At 47.9% G+C, this 14,727-nt stretch overlaps 1 pseudogene; it reads right to left on the reverse strand.

Annotated features, from left to right (window-relative positions):
- Positions 1-6,265: 6,265 nt before the first annotated feature.
- On the reverse strand, positions 6,266-11,224 carry LOC146624954 (uncharacterized; annotated as a pseudogene).
- Between the last annotated feature and the right edge of the window lie 3,503 nt (positions 11,225-14,727).

Genomic DNA, 14,727 nt, shown 5'->3' on the forward strand with positions numbered 1-14,727 from the left:
TCATATCGCCAGTGGTGAGACCCGCGTTGTAGGTGGAGGTCCTGGCGTTCACTGCAGCGCGGATTGTTCTGTCCACCCACGGTTTTTGGTTCGGGAACATCACGACTCTCGCAGTGGGGATGATCTCATCCGCTAGCATGTTTACGAAGCTTACTGCTACATCCATAAACTCATTGATGTCGACTGCCCATGCTCTGAACATGTCCCAGTGTACGTCGTTGAGCGCATCCTGTAGCGTAGCTTCTGATTGGGCCAACCAGCGTTTCACCTCTCTCGTAGTTACTGTCACGGTCCTGGGTCTTATGACCCAGTGTTTTGAGTTTTAGTTCATTTTGATGTTTATAGTTTATGTTTATGTTTAAGCCCTCCAGGTTTTCTAAGTTCATTTGTTACCATGCCTAGGTGATTTTAGTTCTTATTAATTCCCCCCTCGTGTTTCCAACCCATGTTAAGTCTCCCCTGCTCTTCATGTGTTTCATGTCTGTGTCTTACGTTGTCAAGTTCTGGTTGTCATGTCTGCGTTTCATTATGTTTCCTGTTTTATTTTGGAAGGAGTCGTGTGTTCTTGGTTCTGTGTATTTAGCTTCACTGCTCCTGTCATTAGGTTCATGTTAGTCAGCTGTTTCCTCATGTGTCTCCACTTCCCCTGATCACCTCGTGTGTATTTAAGTCCTCTGTTTTTGCATCTCATTTGTCAGGTCGTCTGCTCGTCCATACCCTCACTTCAGCATTCTATGTCAGTTCACCACGTTTAAGGTTTTTCATGTTTAGCTTTAGTTCACCCAGTTTAGGCTATGGTTTAGTGTTCACCTGTGTCCTGCTGTTTGTACTCCCTTTTTGCTGGCCTCAATAAACGGCTGATTTTCTGTTAACTCTGCGCCACGTTCAGTTTATGGAGTTGCGTTTGGGTCCGTTTGCCAACACCTACAGTCTGCCCTCGCCAGACTGTGACAGTATGACCTGACCATGTCGGACCCAGCGACCCCTGGTAGAGACGTAATCCAAGCAGTGGAGTCGTTATGCTACCAGTGGAGCCGAAGCTCTAGTGAGGAGGAGAGGGAGGAGTTACTTTACTCGTTGGGGACAAGCGTCACGGTTTTCCCCTGGTTATGGGAGGCGCTACCCCCTCTGATCTCGGACTTCCTCCGCACCATCCTCCCAGCCTGCCCTCGGCAGCATCAGCGGTCCGGTGTGCAGACTGCGTCACCACAGCCCCGTGGCCGCGCAGCCTCCCCTCCGCCTGCTGTAAGCATACGAGTCGGCACGCTGAAGTTCGCCACGGCACCACACTCCTCTACGCTGGCGCCGTCCCTCTACTTGCCGGTTTCCACTTCGCCATCGCAGCTCAGTCGTTCACCCTCACCGCCTCGACCGACCTACCCATCTTCCGCTTCCTACCTGGCACGGATGTGGTCCGAAGACGAGGAGCCGGTCGCCACAGAAATCAAAGTTTCATCCACGACCACCTCAAAGAGGAAGCGGCGTTCGCGTCGCCGTCGCCCAGCGCTACGGCATGTTTCGCCCTCCAACGAGCCACACGAGGATGCGGGGGAGGTCATGGATTTCGACCTGGAGGAGCGGCAGCGTGCAGCATGCGCTCAACTGGATGAAGAGCTCCGGTGGAAGCCATGGCTAGCTCCTGACTATGAGGAGATCTTCCCGGGAACCCGCCTGGCTCTCGGGGGTCCCCTGAGCTTCCAGGAACTCTCATCTACTGCTCCATCAGCACCCAGTTCACCAGCCTCTGCGACGCCGCCCAGCGCGCATGAGGCGCCGTTGTCTGGTTCATCGGGAGCTGCAGTCAAGAAGAAACGGCGTTCGCGTCCCCGTCGCGCTGCGCGACAACCGGAGGTGAGTGAACGCACTCTCCCATCACCAGCCTCCGTTGAAGCCGTAGAAGAGGAACTAGATTCAAGTTTACAGATTCAAGGGTCACCATTAAAGGAGACACATAGTGTGGAGGCGGCGGACTCCAGTACTGTGACTGATGTGGTCTGTTCGTCTGGCTTCCATGAACAGGGAGTAAGACCCACACAGACTGTAAATCCCAGCACTGGAGAACCTCAGCCTGTGTTCTCGTCACCGCCACCGGAACAGGAGTTTGACGGTCCAGCCTGTGAGCCGACCGGGGAATCCCCTGTTTCGCGTTTTTCTTGCAGCGAAAACAATGACACTATTTCAGAGACAGCCAGTGCTAACTGTAAGCTGAGTAATGCAGTGCTAACCGGGCCGCCGCCCAGAGATTTTGCCCTGAAGACACCCGTAGACAGTGATTTGGCAGGGACCACTGGTGTAATACTTAGAGGGAGGGAGACCTCCACAGACCTAAAAGCTAATTGTGTGACAAGAGGGGGGGAGGAATTTCCTCCGTTGTCCGTTACTTCGCCTGGGGTTCCATCTAAAGCTGAGTTGCCTGTGGCTAACGCCTCCCTTCCTGAGTCTGCTCTGCTCACCTACGAGGTGCTTAAAGTAGACACTTGTGCTTTCACAGCGAATGAGGATTTTTTAGAGGAGGGTCATGTCGCAGAGCATATAAGAACGGAGGGTGAGACGAGGTGTGATCATGTTTTGCCTGCTGCTCCTGTGTCCAATGAACTTAAAAATAAGAATGCTGGTCATGACCTCATGTTGGGACTTAAAGGTGACAACAGGGATTCTAATCAGGGTAACACGAACTGTGAAATGTCCCCACCTAAATTCTGTTTTCCCCACAGTCGTGAGCAGGGTGTTTTTGGACTGTTTACCTCCATCCCTGCCGCCTCTACTCAGAGGATTGAGTCTGAGACCAGGGGATACGATTCCACTATTAATGACCATGTAGCGTCCCCTCACGGAGTTACTTTGACACAGTTCTCCGAGGTTTCTGTGAGCACATTATCGGACAGGGTTTTGAGTCCCAAGGTTAGTGTTAACACCAGCACACAGCCGGAAATGTCACCCGTCTCGGCTATGGTTGCTAGCACAGCATTATCCGTACCCATTTCACCATACACTCTACATAACACCCTTGAGTTACAGTCCACCTCTAGCGTGGTCCCAAGTCAATGTACCACTTACCGCTATCAGACTGGTCAATTCTCATCACCCAGATCCATATCTGAATATCTCATGTTCACCCAGGGACTTCCCCCTGGAGGTTTAAGTCATGTTTTTGTGGGTAATATAGTAATCCTTGTTTTCCCTGTGGCTGACCCAGCTTACCTGTGCCATAACGTTATGTCATTGATTGAGTCTGAAGGGCGGAATGTAGACACAGGGCTTTCTGTTTCTGAACCTATTATGTCAACTAACATGGGTCTTGCAGTGACTGGGCTGGTCTCTGCCTCAAGACATCTCACACCTGTTTGTTTCTGGACTGATACCTATAAGATGTCATGTGAATGCAGCCGGCCTGTTGCCACGTCAGCTGGAGGGTCCGAGGGGCCCGTTCAGCCGCCCGTCTCCGCTGGAGGATCCGAGGGGCCCGTTCAGCCGCCTGTTTCTGCTGGAGGGCCCAAGGGGCTCGTTCAGCCTCCTGTCTCCGCTGGAGGGTCCGAGGGGTCCGTTCAGCCTCACGCCCCGTCAGCTGGAGGGCCCGAAGAGCCTGTCCAGCCGCCACCTCTGCCTCGCCTGGTCCAGCTTCATCCGAGTCTTCATCCTCGTCTGGTCCAGCCTCCGCCTCGCCTGGTCCAGCTTCATCCGAGTCTTCATCCTCGTCTGGTCCAGCCTCCGCCTCTGCCATGCCTGGTCCAGCTTCTGCCTGTGCTTCGCCTGGTCCAGCTTCATCCGAGTCCTCATCCTCGTCTGGTCCAGCCTCCACCTCGCCTGGTCCAGCTTAATCCGAGTCTTCGTCCTCGTCTGGTCCAGCCTCCGCCTCTGCCACGCCTGGTCCAGCCTCCGCCTCTGCCACGCCTGGTCCAGCCTCCGCCTGTGCCTCGCCTGGTCGAGCTCCAGCCTGTGCCTCGCCTGGTCGAGCTCCAGCCTGTGGCGTTGTGGTCAGACTTCCCAAAGGCCGGGTGTAAAACAACCTTGTAGCCCTACTTGTATGGCGTGTAGCAATGGTCCAGTATCCTATCTCCCATCGTCGGATACGTCCAAGGTTCGCTTTATTAAAGTCTCCCACTATAATGAGGGCTGAGCCCGGATCTCTGTTTTGAAAGGCACTAAGCACATCATGTAATTCGGAAAGAGCAGTGTTGGGTAAGTTACTTTAAAATAGTAACTTAGTTACATTACTAGTTACTTCTCTCAAAAGTAACTCAGTTACTTCAAGTTACTCGTTACTTTCAAAGTAACTAGTTACTAGGGAAAGTAACTTTGGTTTTACTCAGAATTCTCCTGTTAATGTGTTGCTTCCATAACTTTGCCAGTCTTCTAGCTTGCTTACTTGCCACAAGTGCACTGTGCCACCTACCAATAGAAAGGAAAAGATAATGTGCACATTTCCACAAGAGAAATCCCACGCCTGGACCGTCGTTGACTGCTGCCATGATTCTAGCCTACGTCACAGCGTCATGTGCGCCTTTTACATCCAACACAAAAACTGCAGTCGTGGTGCTTTCGATTGTACTCAGAACTCGGAAATTCTGCCTTCTGAATAGGAAGATGTAGGCAACACCAGACTGCAGATGAGCTGCATACAGGGCTGGACTGGGACAGAAAATCGGCCCGGGCATTTTGACTAGAGACCGGCGCATTATAGGAAAAATCATAAAGCCTTTGAATGAAAACAAACACTGTTGTGACAGTGATGTACACTTTTTTGATGGTATATATGTATCAATCTATCAATCGTTTGTTGTAAGACTCAGATAATTATTTTTTAAAAGCGAGACATTTTAAATGAGAATAAGAAAGAAAAGTATTTCTTTGTGCCCCCCCGGCAACACTTTGCTAGACCCGCCCCTGCACAGTTATCAGCTACCTAAAAAAGGATCCTGGGGTTATTTGTCTCTCAGAAACAGTTCATAACGTCCCTTCAACTCATTCATGTCACCTAAAAGGTAAACCTGTTTCTCCATCACAGCTCTGATGATTCAGTAAGGACATCTCCTGGTTTCATCTTCATGTTTCCCTCTCACCAGATATCCAAACCATATCATGACCAGCAGCTTTACAGCTGTGGCTCCAGCAAACATCAGCTGATACTAGAAATTAATATTAAATAAATTCTAACAACAGCTGATCAAGCTTAAACGTGCTGCTGTTGTTTAGCGCGACATCGGCTGGTTTCCTCTTTCTGGCGCAAAGTGAGCGATAAACAAACAAGAGAGCCGATCAGCTGATCATTGATCAGTTTCATGATTGAAGTAAAAACGGGAGAGGGAGGGGGGAGAATGAGAGAAGAAGAGGCAGCTGTGCAGCAAAGACATAGAATAACTCCAGCTTTGTGTCTTTTTCATTGAAGGTGAATTACGGGACAAACTGTTCCTTTTCACCTCAATAAGAAACGCGTAATATTTTCTCTGAATACCAGGCAGGACGGTTGGCAACTCTAATAACTTATGAACAAAATAAAGTTCAACATCATTAACTTCATAGCACCACCCAGCTGTATAGAAACTCCGTCATGCTAGCTAGCACGCAGTACGGAAAAAGTCAGCATAACGAAAATAAACTCCACCTAAACTTGGTTTATATCTGACCCAGAGAGACTGCAGGTCATAACTTCTTACCTGAAGTTCAGTTCACACTTGGACCGGCGGCCGCCTCGGGTCTCTTTTCCTTCTGTGTCCCTTTTCCTTCATCCACCTGCTGGCCTCCACCACTTGCTAATGTTACTGAATCTGTGGAAGCTCCGCGATGCCACCACACGAAGTAACGAGTAACGAGCCTATCTAAATCCCAGTAACGAGTAACGCGTTCCTGATTTTGGCATAATAACTACTTACCGTGCTCGTTACCACAATGGTAAATGGTAAATGGTAAATGGCCTGTATTTATATAGCGCTTTACTAGTCCCTAAGGACCCCAAAGCGCTTTACATATCCAGTCATCCACCCATTCACACACACATTCACACACTGGTGATGGCAGCTACATTGTAGCCACAGCCACCCTGGGGCGCACTGACAGAGGCGAGGCTGCCGGACACTGGCGCCACCGGGCCCTCTGACCACCACCAGTAGGCAACGGGTGAAGTGTCTTGCCCAAGGACACAATGACCGAGACTGTCCAAGCCGGGGCTCGAACCGGCAACCTTCCGATTACAAGGCAAACTCCCAACTCTTGAACCACGATCACCCAATAATAACGTAGTTACTGTAACGCGTTACTTAATAACGCGTTAGTCCCAACACTGGTTATATCGCATCAGCAGAAGCTTCTCAAACCTTCTATCAGACATTCTGTTCCTTTTTGGGGGAAAGCACCAATCCACCTAAACTGAACAGCCACTGGTGCACTGGATGGAGTTAGACTGTTGTATTTCATGTACATCTTTGTGAGATTTGGGAACTGATTCAGAATCTCGAGCTCATAGTCTGACCTTAAAAAGTCAGTTACTTCTTTTTCTGCTGAGAAGCTTTCTGTGGGCTGATTCTGAAATTCAAAAAAGTCCATTTCGGCTGGGCTGGCTGGCATTTGGGACATATTAGTGTTGTCAGTTGCAGGAGCAGCTTTACGACACTCTGTTATCAGGAGCTCCTTCACATACTCTCTCCTACGCTCATCTCTCAGCCAACAAAGTTTAAACTTGGGACAAGTGGCCGCTGCGAGAAGTCCTTCTTGGCTGTCCAGAACAGCATCAAAACGAGTCTTGATGGCCTGTAACATACAACATGATGCATCTAAGAATAAAATTATTTTACTATATAATTACCTATTGTCATTATTTTATGGGCTTTACAGCTCTAAACCATCTGTATTTTCTATTATCAATACTGTATGAGATTTAATTTTGGTTTTGTTGATATTATGATTAATATTCATGATTAATGATGATCAATGTCCCTGATATTTAACAAGGGGTGAAAACTTGGTCTTTTATTCTATCATTTTAATAATTGTACCCGCTGCTTAAAACAAAGTATAACATCCACCCACTGTGAATGGTATAATAAATTTAACAAATCCACCCAAAGCAGTTAATAATAATCTTACCTTTACAATGACATCTGGAAGGCTGGCTGTCATAGAGGTCATCTTTCAGGGCAAGGGTCTTTGACATCAGGCTTGTGAGTGTTGGCAGTAAAGCCCCGTAGGTGCACTCATCCCCTTGTAAGATGTCCAGAGCCACTGTCAGGGGCTTCATCACAGCACAGTACTCTTTCAAGAACTGGTACTGCCTTTCATTAAGGCACTTGATTCCCAGTTTTACACACAGGGGATTAAGTTCATTCAAGGGAATTGTGATGATTCTAGAAATGGCCTCATACAGGGAATTCCACCTTGTGGATGTCGGTACCATTAGTTTCCTCCGGCTGACTTCCTCCACCTGTTCAGAGGCTAATGTTGATCGACTTGCTTTAGTCCAAAGAGCAGAACATTTTGCAGTGCTACTCCTATATGCAGCCTTGGTGTCTGCACAGGAATTTAGATGTTTGTCAACATCGCTTGTTGAAATCGAGTTAATTGTGTGCGATGCACATCTGTAGTGTGGAGGGAGGCTAAACTGTGCATCACCAGATGCAGCTGAAAGAGCTTCTATGACATCAGTAAAGGTCGGTTCCTCGTCATCACCTTCTTCATTTTCAGATTCAGACTCCAAATTACAGGGCTGACATACTCTGAATGCTTTGGCAAAATTGGATGCGTTATCCGTTACAGATGCAATAACTTTGCCTTGTAGTCCAGATGATGAATGGATTTCTTTGAGCTCTGCTCCGATTACATCATAGGTATGGCTGCCTCTAATTCTCTTGCATGCTAGAGCGGCCTTGTTGCGCTGTAATGTGGAATTAATCCAGTGAACTGTTACACCCATAAAACTTTTATTATTTACCGTCCAGATGTCAGCAGTGGTGGAAACAAACTGCCTCTTCGAGTGTAGCCTTCAAGTTAGAGTTCATTTTGTCATATTCTCTCTCAAGGTATCCTACAAATGACTTTCTCTGGGGCAGCTTGACACCACTTTTAGTTGGTATTTTTTCTACGATGCGTCGGAATGATTCAGAGTCAACAGTGGAAATCGGCAACATGTCCTCGACGATATAGGCAGCGACGAGCTTCTTCAGTTCAGCGGCACTAAGTCCTGTCGCTCTTACGTCTAGTTTAACCTGTTTAGCAGGAGTGAGTCCATCTGAGGTTTGCCCGGTGGAAGTAGATGTGGTAGCCACAGCGGTCACGTCAGTGAGGGGATCCTGGGGGTTTTCTGTCAATTTAACATTCTTGTGGCAGCGTGCTAGGTGCTTGCTCAGGTTGGAAGTGGAATTTTTCGACGTAGAAAGAAGTTTTCTTCTGATGCAGAGTGTACAACGTACGCTTATGTTTTTGTCGCTTTTTAAAGAGTCAAATTCAAAGTAATGTCAGTATTTCCAAGTATTAAATGCTGCACGATCGTACTCTATCCCTCGCTCCATGTTTTCTATTGTTGACACACGTGCTACCACAGCCGTCGCACTCGCTTACGTCATTGTCATGAGACATTCTCGCAAAAAAATCACGGTTTTAGTAACGCAGTAACGCAGCGTTCCTACGGGAAAGTAACGGTAATCTAATTACCGTTTTTGCAATAGTAATCCCTTACATTACTCATTACTTGAAAAAAGTAATCCGATGTGCCCCGTTTAGGGCAGCTATTGTTAACTGGTGGAACTGACAGAATTTGACCTATAAGGTGACTCAGATTTTTAATGTCAGGGTTAGCAGGCAAGACACCTGGACGATTTCGAGGTAGTAAGTACTGGGCAAGAACACTCACCCACATTGGCTGCAGAACCTTGCATTATGCACTGGGTAAGACTCATAGGATCAGGGATTAGAACATTTTGATCAGCTGAAATCAACTTCCTGTATACGGTTTTATGTGGGTCTTGCTGGAGATCAACAATATAGGTCAAAATGCCCCTTAGGGTGGTCCAGAATGACCAAACCGAGATCCTGTGGGACTTCCAGATACAGACAAACAAACTGGTGAAAGATAACCAAGTGGACAAAGTAGCAGTGGACAAGCAGAGAAAGGCAGCCATAGTGATAGATGTAGCTATTCCAAGTAGAGCTGGCCGATATATCAAAAATTTATCGTTACCGAAATTTATGACTCTCATCGACGTCATTTTGCCCATGTCGGTAAATTCGGTATTTAAAAAAAAAAAGAATGTGCAGGTTGGCGATGTTCATGTCCCTTTAAGACTCTACTACCTGTAACAAGACGAGACACGGGTGAACAAATGGAGGACGATTTAAATGTTGAAGCAGCAGCGACGGAGGTAGAGCTGGTGGAGGAGGAAGAGGAGACGCTTGTTAACAAAAAAATGTTCAAGCCCTGCCTAATTTTAACTATCAGTGTTCTATTGAAGTTTTTTGCAAACAGCACTATTTAATGTTTTTGTTTAAGAGTTTGTAGTTTTCACTAGTCACATGGCAGTGCTTAGTATTTATTATAGTTTTTTCTGTGTTCAATTGACATTTGTGTTTGTGACATTATTTGTTTACAAATTATAGTACCTCAAGGCCTTAGCAGAGATAGGCCTTTGTCCATGATGGCATTACATTTGCACAATCATTGTTTACTTTGTGAATAGCCAATGTGAAACATATTTATTATTAAACTATTTTGTTTACAAGGGATACACATTTTTTAGAGAGCATGGTTACATATTGTATCCTACACTTTTTATTTTGTTCAGTTAATAAATCTTAACCACTAAAAGTGCTTACTACTATTGTCTTCATTTATTTTCAGTGACATTTTACAGTCCTTTAAAGTGGTAATAATATAATTGCAATGAATAGGTCTAAGGGGAATAATATTATCAAAATAACTGGAGGAACTATGCTGCCTGCCACAGCCCCATCAAATGAAAAAAAAAAAAAAACGTTTGTTTTTTTGGCACTTGGGGTGGTTATCGTCCATTTATCGTTATCGAGGTTAACTGCTCAATTTATCGTGATATTGATTTTAGGCCATATCGCCCAGCCCTAATTCCAAGTGATAACAACATCAGGCAGAAGGAACTTAAGAAGTTGGAGAAGTACCAAGGGCTGAGAGAAGAACTCAAGAAGATGTGGAGGGTGAAGGTAACAGTCGCCCCAGTGTCAATCGGAGCACTCGGTGCAGTGACACCCAGGCTAGGCGAGTGGCCTAAATCCCATGAACAACATTTGAGATCTCTGTCCAGAAGAGTGCAATCTTAGGAACAGCTAAGATACTGTGCAGGACCCTCAGACTCCCAGGCTTCTGGTAGAGGACCTGAGGATAAAAGACAGGCTGCGGGGTTGAGAGGGGATTTTTTTTTTTTTATACAAAGATAGGTTTAGAACAAATATAAGAACACATTATTAGTGTGTACAAATAAGACCAAGCACAAATAAGTGCTCGGTCTGCCACCATCAGCTGGCCTACTGTGCCAAGCATGTAGGCTTGCTGTCCCCTCTGGCAGCAGACTGACAATGAACCTTAGCAGTCATGGTATTCTGATCAACTATCACTCCTTCATTCATTCATGACTCACATCACTTGCAAGACACTGAAGCACATTTTGTTATGCTAACATTACAATATTTTCTTGTTTTGAAAGGACCATGAAGACGATCGATGGTGGTGAGCATCAGGAGAATCCAGAATAATGCTGACCAGACTTTCTTACTTAGACTTAGATCATCCCGCGCCGATCAGTGCATCGGGCGACAAGAGAATGCCATCGAACTTGGTCCATCGCAGCGGTTGCTGCTTCATCCCATGACAGTTCGACTGAGCATAAATCTTCAAGGAACGTAATCCCCCACATTATTTTGGGTCTTTCTCACCGTCTCTTTCCATTTCTCAGGTTCCACAGGACATGACGCAGGTGGGTCTCGGGTTCAGTAGCCGAAGGATGTGACCGGCAAATCTAAACCGACGCTTGGTGACTTGGACATGGAGCGGCTCTACTCCTCTACACGGTGATATACTTCCTTGTTGGTAACGCAATTCTGATATGTAATCTTGAGCATATTGGGCTGTTGGAAGACATTGAGATGGTGGTTGATCTTTGCAGTCGATTTCCAAGTCTCCGCTGTGTACCGTGCCGTCGGTATAACAATGGTCTTCAGGAGCCGCAACTTGGTTGGTAAGGGCAGTGCGGTGGTTGTCCATATAGGTCATAGTCGTTGAAAGGCAAATTGATTGAATTGAACTGAAAAGCTGCCCATGCTTTCCCAATTCATCACTTGACGTCATGCTCCATGTCCCCGTCACTGCTGAGAGTGCAACCCAGGTACACAAACCTGTCCATCTCTTCCAGCTGCTGCTGCTTATTCACAGTGACCGCTATGTTTGATGGTGCAGCGTAACCAACTCGCAGAATCTTCAACTTCTCACTGCTAGTGGCACTAGTGGCGCTAGTGCCGACCAGCACAAGAATATATTGACCCACATCTTAGACGATGTGGAGGAGAAAGAGCCAAGCTGGCTGGAGTGACAAGCAGGCAGGCTGTTAGACTAATGTTAGCTCAACAGTTAAGCTAGTACAGCTCACTGGGAAGTAGATCTCAGAGTGTATTTAGCTGGATTAGCAGATGTTAAGGTCAAACTTTATACAAATCAGCAGTTCTGAAGATTGGATCACAGTTGAAAATTCCAGCAGAGATGCTAGAGGGGGGACTGCAGTCCAACCTGTTAACCTGTGAATTTCTGGCTTTTCATCTGCTTGTTTTTGCCATGTTAGATAGTTAATTAAGAAGGATTTTGGTTTGCATCATATTTCCACTGAATCCCCAACTGATTTCCTGTTGGGTGATTATCATTAACTCAGAGCAAGAGAATAAGTGCATCTTTGAATTCAGTTGTGGTCATCCATTCTCCAACCTTTCCTCACAACAGATAAAATCAAAATCAGCTTTTGCTCAGAGTGGGTTAGTTATAATTATAAGTATTGTTTAATTGATTTGATTATTGTTTTAATATTTGATGTTGCTTTTCCTCTTGCTAAATTGGTTTAATAAAATTTCCTGCAATTGAAGTACAAATTGTGGACATTCACTGTGTAACCTTTTGTGAATCAATAAAGGCAGAAGTCTGAATATTATTTTTTGTTAGTGCAAATAGCTCTTACATGTGTCCCTAGCAATAACATTAAAAATAATCTTTCCTTGGAGCCTGCTGTCCAGACTACTAAAATCATCCTGGAAGTAACAAGCAGTGTTGGTCAAGTTACTTGAAAAAAGTAATCAGTAACTAATTACTTTTTTTTTTTTTTTTTTTTTTTTTTTTTTTTAAATGACATCAGAAACAGCAGTATGCGACATTACGTGATGGCAGAGCTTCAGTTCATCCTTTGTCATTTTTTTTTTTTTTTTTTTTTTTTTTTTTTAATAAATAGGACAGGGGGAATGAATGAGAGAAAGAGGGGGAGAGAAAGAAAGAAAACCAAAGGGGAGAAGAGACGGTGAGAAGGGGGGGGAAGAGAGAGAAAAAAAAAAGAACTCCTGGGTCACCTGTATGGAGAAAAGAAAACAAACAAACAAAAAAAACAAACAGAGGAGACAGCAAACAACAAAGAGCAACATAATAATAGAGAAAACAAAGCACCATCACAATAAACTAGCTAGTCATAGATATCAATATTTACTAAATAATAAACGATATTGTGCAGCACGCAAGATAGACAGCGCACAGTGTGCTTTGAGGCAGCAGCCAAGAGAGCTTTAGTCCGCGTCTGTGAATACCCATGTGTGCATACCTGTGTGGATCAGCATGCTTGCATTCCAAAGGTTTCTCCATGTAATGATCTGCTAGGGAGTGTGGGGGGGCCACAGCCCCGTCCTCCAGGGTGTGAAGCGGGTATGGAGGAGATCAAAACTCCAGACATCCAGAGGCCCCCAGAACACAAGAGACCATGGAAGACCAACAGAGGGGCAGCCGCGCCACTGTTCCAGTAAGAGCTGAGGAGAGTCCCAGATGAGGGCTCGCCCAGCAGCCGCGGAGCAGAAGTCAGGGGGAGTTGCAGTGACGCGCCAGTGAGCTCCGCCGGCCCCCAGCTGCGCCTGAGTGACCGAGCCCCAGGCCGAGAGGCCGGGGGCACCCCACCTCCAAAGGGGCCCGAGCGAGCCCCGAGCCCCAGGCCCCAGGCCCCGACAAGCGGCCGCCAAGGAGTGAGCCGGTGTGTACCCGGACGCCCACCCCCAGACACAAAGAACCACCAACACACCGACACCTGAGGGAGTCCGCCACCGGCAGGGGAAGTGGTGGTGGGTGGAGATAGGCCTCCAAACCTTGGAGGGCCTGAGGTGTCCCCAGAGAGGTGGCGTCTGATACCCAACCTGACATATAGACACAGACATACAGGCACACACAGACACAAACATCCATTCCCACCCTCATGCTCTCATATGCACTCACTCCATACTCAACCAACGTGGAGACAGACATAAAGAGACGCTGTACACACAATCACACTCCCCAAGCGTACTCTACAAACCGGGTCTAGGTACCCTTGCCCCTGGAGGGGGGAATTGCACCCAGACCCAGGTGGTGTTACCCTTTTCCCTGCGGTGGGGAGAGGCAGACCACCCCGACTCCGCAGCAGCACGGAGGCCCCACACCCCAGACCGCAGTCGGATGGCCAACTCCTCCTACTAGCCCTCCCGCTCCAGCAGGCCGCAGAGAATGGGGGTGGGAGAAGACTCCAAACCTCCCTCCACCCGCTCATTGTAGTGTTGATGCATATGTGTTCTAAGGTGCAATTAAAACCCAGGAGGGCATGGAGCTACCTGCCAAGGAGCGGCAGGTAAGCGCATAGTCCCTCCTGCTAGCCCTCAATGACTAAGTGTATTTAAAATTGAGAGGTGGGCAACGACGTCAGGGGTGAGGTATACACCCTGATGGTGATTTGGACTCCGTGATTGTGCCCACCCCCAAGATCCTATATGTATGTGTAATGAGAGTGTGAATAATGTGAATGTCTAAGTTGTGGGATAAAATTGAGGCAGAGGCAGCCAGAAGGGGACGGGGGGGGGGGGTAGCCTCCTCTGCACCCTGGTGACATACCCCCACTCCAAGGCCCTGCATGTGTGGGTGGTTGTGGAGGAGCGGGAAGAGGGAGGCAGCTGGAGATGGGGAGGGAAGGAAGGGAGGGGCAGGTAACCCCTCCCTGGGGCCAGCTCCCCCGCTGACCCCAGTAGGCACTCCCACCCTCCGCGACCCGCCAGGGAAGGGGGGCCCAGGCCCATCAGACCGGGGCCCAGTGCAGTAGCGCCCCCCGGCTCCACAGAGCCCTGGACAGTCCACCCAACCCCACCACAGAGAAAACTGCACCCACCCCACCATCCACACATCTTCCAGACTACATAAGACGGTAAACGCCCAGGCTGAGATCTTCCTCCACCTCTCCTGTATCTCCCCCTCCTGCAGAGAGTTCCTGAAGAGAAGAAAGCTCCTGCAAGATGTGACCATCCCCCCCACCAGTTGAAGAGCCCCCCAGGCGGCTCGACGCACCGGCGGCACCCTGCTCCAGGGCCGGGCCCCCATGCACCCACCCGCCCACAACCCCGGCAACACACCAACCAGGACCCAAGCCCCCGAGGCCCGGCCCGGGCCCCAGCCCAGAGACGGAGCGCCCCCAGAACCTCACGCCCATCCCGGACCCACCCAGGGGCAGCCAGGTTGCC

The sequence above is a fragment of the Diplotaxodon limnothrissa genome, linkage group LG9 (genome assembly GCF_057381915.1).
Source record: "Diplotaxodon limnothrissa isolate DT_005_m linkage group LG9, D_limnothrissa_male_GT1.1, whole genome shotgun sequence".
Classification (NCBI taxonomy): Eukaryota; Metazoa; Chordata; class Actinopteri; order Cichliformes; family Cichlidae; genus Diplotaxodon; species Diplotaxodon limnothrissa.